The following is a 7,696-nucleotide window of genomic DNA, read 5'->3' as shown; positions in this document are numbered from 1 at the left end:
GACCGTTCCCGAATGGCTTCTTCGATCCTGATGCCGAAGCATTACCTTGTATCTTCCCCATTTTCAGCCAACTTTCAATTCTTTCTCCGGCCACCACAATATCAGCAAAGTTGGTAACCGGGCATCCAACCATTCTTTCAGCAAAAACCCCTTGCAGGGTACCCATGAAGAGATCAGACATCTCTCTGTCAACCAATGGAGGTTGCACTCTGGCAGCCAACTCCCTCCATCTTTGTGCATATTCTTTAAACCCCTCGTTATTTTTCTGAGACATACCCTGCAGCTGGGTACGACTCGGGGCCATATCAGCATTGAACTGATACTGTTTAAAGAATGCATCTCCAAGATCTTGCCAACTCTTGATGTCAGCAGATTTCAGCTTGGTGTACCACTCCAAGGATCCTCCAGACAGACTGTCCTGGAAGAAGTACATCCATAGTTTCTGATCTGTCGTGTACGCAGAGATCTTGCGAACGAAAGCCTGAAGGTGAGTTTCTGGACAGGAACTCCCATTGTATTTGTCAAATGCGGGCGCTTTGAATTTTTGTGGGATCACAATCCCCTCAACCAGCCCCATGTTGGACATGTTGACAAATCCCGGAGTGGCGTGGCTTTCCAGAGCCTTTACCTTTTCAGCCAGCAACTGAATCTCCTTATTCTGCGGCGGGACACCATATTGACCGAATGGCTCATTGTGCATGGAGAATTGATCAGCTTCTCGGTCCTTCTCTTGATCTTCATCAAACCCATAGAACGGAGGCACAAAATTATCCTTCAGATTATGCCCCAGACCAGGTTGACCACCTGTAGCAGCACCGAAACCAGCAGCATTGTCATTCACCAAACCCACAGTTGCTCTTTTTCCACCGTCTCTGGATCCACCGAGCCCCTGATCGGAGACACCACCCAGATTAACAACACTGTTAGCAGCTGAAGCTCGCTCGAGCTTCTCAACTTTATCTGCTAAAGCTTTCTGATCAACTACAAAACCCTGCATGATGTTGATCAGCTCAGTCATCTTATCCTTCAGCTCGAGGAGATCAGTACTCGGAAGATCCATCAGTCGAGGAGTGTTGCGCCTGGTGAAGTATCTGTGAGGGCGTGTTGAGTGCAAAGGGATGACTCTGCGAGCACGAGCAATGATTCCTGCAAAACAGCAAACAGGTTAATATGCATGAATGCAACGTCTATCCATATGAGGAAGATTCTGTCTTTTGATTCTGGTTTCATCGAGACAGATAATATTTCACCAATAGCATTCTGACATTCAGATGTCTCTCAACCAGATTCTCAATCCATAATACTCCCCATATGGCTGGACGTAAGTTTGGTGCCGATGCATGCAAAATGAGGATGATGCAGATGTATGCAATGCGTTGTGCCATCCTCCAAGTCATCTGGTCACTGTTGTACTGAATCTGGTCTCTGAACTGATCATAACCATCTGAGGAATACACAATCACACATCTGATCCACGGGTTCCGAAATAAACGGAAGACAGATACATCATCATCATCACCATCACCAAACCATCTCTGAGCAGATACCCAAAACCATCTGAATCGGCCCGGGGAATCCTGAAATAAACGGATCCCCACTGATAAATCACGGACAGCACTCCGGCGTCACGGCAATAAATGACCATAAATCCGACTTATAAATATGTCTCTGAACCACAGAACCAAAAGTCACCATCGGATTATGCATCTGAAATAATCAACCCTCCCCTCACAGGTAAATTCTAAACAGGTCACCCTAAGGCGGATAATAGTCTCAACGATCGGGCGGAGATACTCAATGGGTTTGCCCTTTCGGGTGTGCCATTGTAGCTCTCTTAAGATCGTCTAAACCAAAGATCCGGGAAATGATCGGTCATCAGAGTCAACAGCCCAAAAGAGATAACCCAACCAAAGTGGAGAACCCCACTGGAAGAGCACTTCTCAGATGAACCTCGTCCGACTTGTGGTATGTCACGTCGCAACAATATGCCCAACCGACACATGAGCGACGTGAGACCACGCTAATCCTAGGTGTATACTCGGGCCTGGGTTTTAGCCCCACTCAGAACACCCACCCCAAAGTAACAGAACCACCTGCAGAGGAAGATGGCAACATGACAGTAATGATGCATGCACGTATTTAATGCAAGTATATAAACAATGGTTAGTATAATAAATGCAATAAATAACACATACAAGCAACCTAAACCTATACTAAAGCGCTAGGAGAGACTCGCTTAGGGACCATGGACCAGCATAGGTCTACACCACATGTTCTTCCCCAGCAGAGTCGCCAGCTGTCGCATCCTGCGAAAAATCAACCGGCGAGCCTCGAAAATAAAAACACACAGAGCCGCCACTAAACGTTATTTATCCCAAGATAGGGAAAGGAAACGCTCAGAGAAACCTGGAAAGACATGGTCTCGCGACCAGAGAGAAAAGGTTCGGGAGTCGGTTACGCGAGGGGAAGGTATTAGCACCCCTCACGTCCGTCGTACTCGACGGGATCCACGTCCTAGAAAGATAAGGTTGCTATAAACATACATCACACACACACACAGGGAACGCAAGTGGGGTTAAGAAGAAAGGGCTCGATAAGGTATCGCACCTTATGCCTACATATCTTGTCTGGAACAAGAATCAGAGCCACTGTAGTTCGGCTTACGCACGCCAAACAACACAAAACATACAAACAAGCAAGGGTGGCAAACATGGAGCCCGACAACCACTGGATGGAATTACGTCGGCATCCGAACCAAAACACACTCAAAGGGGCAAACGTGGAGCCCGACAGCCAATCACTGGGCTTACGTCGGCATCCGAGCCAAAACAAACAATCAGATAACAAGTTAACACACACAAAAGAAAAAAAGGTTGCCCGGAGAGGTCTCGCACGACCCCCTGCCTACATACCTCGTCTGGAACGAGGATCAGGGCGATGTAGTTCCCCTGAAAGGGACTAAATTGCTAACCAGAAACCGAGGGGAAAACACGACACTAGGGAGCTGAGACTCGAGCCTAATGTTGTCATGCAAAGTCACCCTAAGTTCGGTTTTCTATCCTACTTGCATAAGCAAACTAACCTAACCAGGAAAGAAGCTAGCACACAAGCATACAATCATATATCATCAAATGAGAACAGGTATCTCAAACAAGCATGTCAATCAGATATCCACATAACACGCACTATAGCCAAACAAGGGGGCTCAATCAATCAGGTTTGACTGCCGAAGCAATCGTCTGTACAGGCTATGTTTGCTCTTAACCTTGCCATTACGAGGCTAAGGTGAAGCAGATGATGGGATGAAGTGAGGATGAGACCTCACAGCTCTTATCCCTAACCAGGGAGAGCTGACAAATGAGCATGGGTCCAGAATAGGGGAACCCTTCTATACTCGATGACTCTGACTCAATGTGCACTGCACAAGATCTTGGGCTTTTGATCTCAATGCTACAACCATGTAATGGGAGCAAGGAGAAGACTCACTGAATAGTGGGGGACAGGTTGCTTGTCCCTACCTTCCACCAATTGCCTTACTTGAAGGGCTTTTCCTGCTTGGCTTAAAAATAAACATACACAAGCATTGCCTCTTAAGGAGGACTTCAGACAATTTGCCCGGCCCGGTAACAGCCGGGTCTCCAGACTACATGAAGTTTTAAGAAGTTACCTCAATGCAAATTGCTTATGCAAAGCAAAGCAAAGCAATAGTTCACAAGGAACTGAGCAACTAAAGTACCTGGAAACAATCAAACTCAGTCAGTACTCAAGCAGACAAACTGTACAGCAAACAATCAAACAGTTTAAACAATACAACACAAAACAAGCCCAAGGCTTAAGCCCAAGCTCCAACACCTACAAAACAATGTTATGTTAGTGTACAAACATCCACAACATCAATCAAAATTGGATTTGGATCATTCTCCATGTACATTATGCTTTTGATCCTGAAAAACCAAGCAAATATTAGCAACTAGACCACTAGGCCAAGCCTAGGGTCCAAAAGCAAGAAAAAACTCAAAACAGCAAGGTATTCATTAACCAACATCAAATTAACATCAAACAAGAGCAAACATCATTGGTCTCATGTTTATATCATCCATCATGTTCAATTCATGCACAAAACAATCCATATTGGTTCAAATGAAGCATCAAACATACAAACAGAAGTACTGCATTCAAATCCATACCAAAACACATCCAAAAATTCTCAAATTAATTACACCTAAACAGGGGGGATTCAAGGTCTACCATGTCAAATTTGAGCTCAATTGGGCAAATGGAACCATGTCAATGAAAATCAACAAAAACAGACACAATTATAGGCTTCAATTCACACCATCAATGCATACATCCAATTCAAAAATTCATATCTCATTGAAAACAAAAAAGAAATGTATGAGACCAAAACAGGGAGGTCACACAACGTGTCTAGTTCATGCATATCAAATTTCATGGCCATACAATACAATATGAGGATTTCCCAATCAATCTACCAACATGTATCACATGAGCTTGCAATTTCAACAACCAGAAATGAAAAATCATGATCAATTAGAAAAGGCAGTGAAAAATTCTACAAAAATTCATACAACATCCTAACATATCAACAAGTCATCATGCAAAATTTCAGCCAATTCCAACATGCATAGGTTATCCAATTAAATTCAACAAGTTGACATCAAGAGGTGTGACACAAATTGTCACACCTAAGTTCCAGAATTTGCTGCTCTCTAACCAGGCATCAAAAATTCATGAAATTTACATATAAATAATCCTCAATGAGTCAAGAACCACCACAAAATTTTCAGCCATTTATTTTATGATATGAGTATTTCATGATCAAATTGCCAAAATGTATCAAAATGTGACATACATTAGAAAAGCCTATGCCAAATAAAATATTTGCCAAGCACAACTTTGACCAATAGGTCAAAAAAAACCTACACTCAAAGACAAAGTCAACACAATTTTTTTTGCATTTTTGTGATTTTTCTACAATTTTCTATGATTTTTCTAAGGTGTTAGATATTTTTTATGATTTTTAGAATTAATATTGAATTTAATTAATTAAATTAGAGTGGCATTTCTGTAATTTAAAGGCGGGAGCGGGAAACTTCATATTCAAATTTTCAAACCAAAAATTGGATCAAACACTCAAAAAAAATCAGAAAATCTCTCTCTTCCTCACGCGTTTCCAGAAAAAGTGCGAACATGAAGAACACCAAATCTTAACGAAAATTAACAATCCGCATATGGTTGGAAAGGTCTTCTAACCTAGAATCCAAATACGAACCTAATTTTGTCTAACCATTCCTAAATCATACGAATCGATGAGGTTAGGGTTTTGGATCATAACTTCAAATCGAGATTGCGCAGCCTACGGTACATCATTCGCAAAACCGAAAGCATCACAGTACTCTACGATCAATGCTCTACACAAAGCATACAACAATTCATTGAATCTTGAAATTCGAAAAAACTCCAAACCTGAAATGGCAGTGTATTTCGTGCCGTTCTTTCTGCAAATAAGCTCCAAACAGGTGAAGTATACACTAGTAGAAGGTGAGTAGAAGAGTTGGATTCGAATGTAATGGCTTCTAATGCTCGAATTCAAGATTCACCATGAATGATGCACTTTTGGACAGCTATGAATTACCACTCCTTGTGCTCCAATGACCAAAAACAGTTTGAGATGATGATGAGAGGAGTTCAAATCAAGAAGAAATTCGAGAATCGGTTAAGATTTGATGAAGTTTGATGAGATTTTGCATTTGGAGTGTTCTTGAGATTTTGATGAATTTGAGAGAATTTGATGAGTTCTTGATCCAACTTTGGAGAATGTGTTTTTCTGTTATGATTAGGAAGGGATTATGAATATATATGAATGCTTAATTATCCCTTAATCCACTTAATTAGCCAAATGCATAGTTAGTGTAAATGGTTATCTTCAAAGTGGGGGCAAAATTGTAATTTCACCATGACAGCTAGTGCCACCTGTTTTGACAGCACATACACCTTCTAAATATCATATGTGAACTGTAGAAACTTGTTTCATGCTCATTGGTTGCTCCATTCTCAAATTCACCATGTGTATGCATTTGGTCCATTTTTGTCATTTCCATTTTTCAAGACAAAATCCAAATTAAAAGCCTTATGCATGAAATGAAAATTCAAACACATTCTAAATGCCATTCCTGAGGTGTTGGAAAAAGTCCCATTCAAAAATTCCAATTATTTTGAGATTTGGACGATTTTGCCCCTGGTCCAATTCAGCTGTCCAGTTGAAAAGTGACTTTTTGCCTTGGCCATTTTTGGGAAAATCCAATGATGCACCCTCAAAGTACATGTCAAATGGAGTTTGTGCATATAAAGAACTTGCAATTTGGACAAAGTATGTGGTAGTTATGGCCTCCTGATTACGGTCTTTTCTGAAATTCACTGAGCCATATTTTGCAAACCGTACATTGGATTTTCAAGTTCTTGGACTTTTTGGAAAGGTGAGAACAAGATCTACATCTGTCATGTTGAACAATTTTTCATTTGAAGCTTCCTTGGACATCTGTTTTTGAGGTCAAAAACTTTCCATTTTTGGAAACTTCAGCTACAAGTCACTTTCTATTTTTGGCAGTTTTTGTCCTGACTTGATTTTCTTCATTCTTAAGCTTTGAGATGTCATATAACACTTGTTCCAACATGAATGAAGTGTGTATAACTTGTTTCCACCTCCAAATCCACCAGATCATGTACAGTTGACCACAGTTGACTTTTCATCTGATAGATGAATTTGGCAATGCATTGATCAATCTGAGCCCCAATCTTCAACTGAAATGGCTCAAGGGTGAAACCCTAGCCTCAATAAGCACAATATAATCATAAAATGAACCTCATAACCATCATAAACCTCATCTCCTGATCCAGCCCTGATTGGCCCAATACAACTGATTAGGGTTGACCAGTGGTCAAAACCCTAATCTCAAGGAATCTTCTCCAATCTTCTGATGACACCCAAACATGATGATGATGTATCAATTCAAACAAGATGAAGACCAATACCCTTGGGAATCATGCAACCCTAATCTCAGCCCAATCCTCAGATGGCCATGATCAGTCAGTAAAACCCTAGCTTGCACCTTTGAACTTCCTCATCTCCTGATTAAGACTTGGGAAGATGGCTTGCACTATGTAACCACATGATATGCAATATGAAATGCCTAATGTCCTAAAATGATATGCAAATATGTTAATGCTAGTCCCAATAGAGGAGGGCAAATTTTGAGGTGTTACAGTTATGTGCTTTATGGTAATGGACAAAAGGTGTGCAAGCTATTTAAATCCTTGAATGAATTAAAACAAACACCGAAACAATGACATCAAAAGTTCAACTCTATCATTGAAAGATTCACCAATTAAGGGGGAATGACACAACTTAGTGGAAAACATAGATGAAGACAAAGATCATAAAATAAGAAAAGGATCAAAAGTATCATGCACATCAATGATGAAGTTGATCAAGAAGGTTGAACATAGAAATTCAAGTGAAGATTTGAGGTAAGTGAATATAACTAAGGTGCTCATTGTAATTAATATTATAATACTTTAAATTACTTAGAATTTCATCTCTCACTTCATCTAAAATCTTATTGCATCATCATGCATGATCATACATGAAGCCTTGCCATTAAAATATATTTTAAGT

This window comes from Lathyrus oleraceus, chromosome 5 (genome assembly GCF_024323335.1).
Source record: "Lathyrus oleraceus cultivar Zhongwan6 chromosome 5, CAAS_Psat_ZW6_1.0, whole genome shotgun sequence".
NCBI lineage: Eukaryota > Viridiplantae > Streptophyta > Magnoliopsida > Fabales > Fabaceae > Lathyrus > Lathyrus oleraceus.
The sequence above is the reverse complement of the archived record's forward strand: the minus strand, read 5'-3'. Positions refer to the sequence as shown.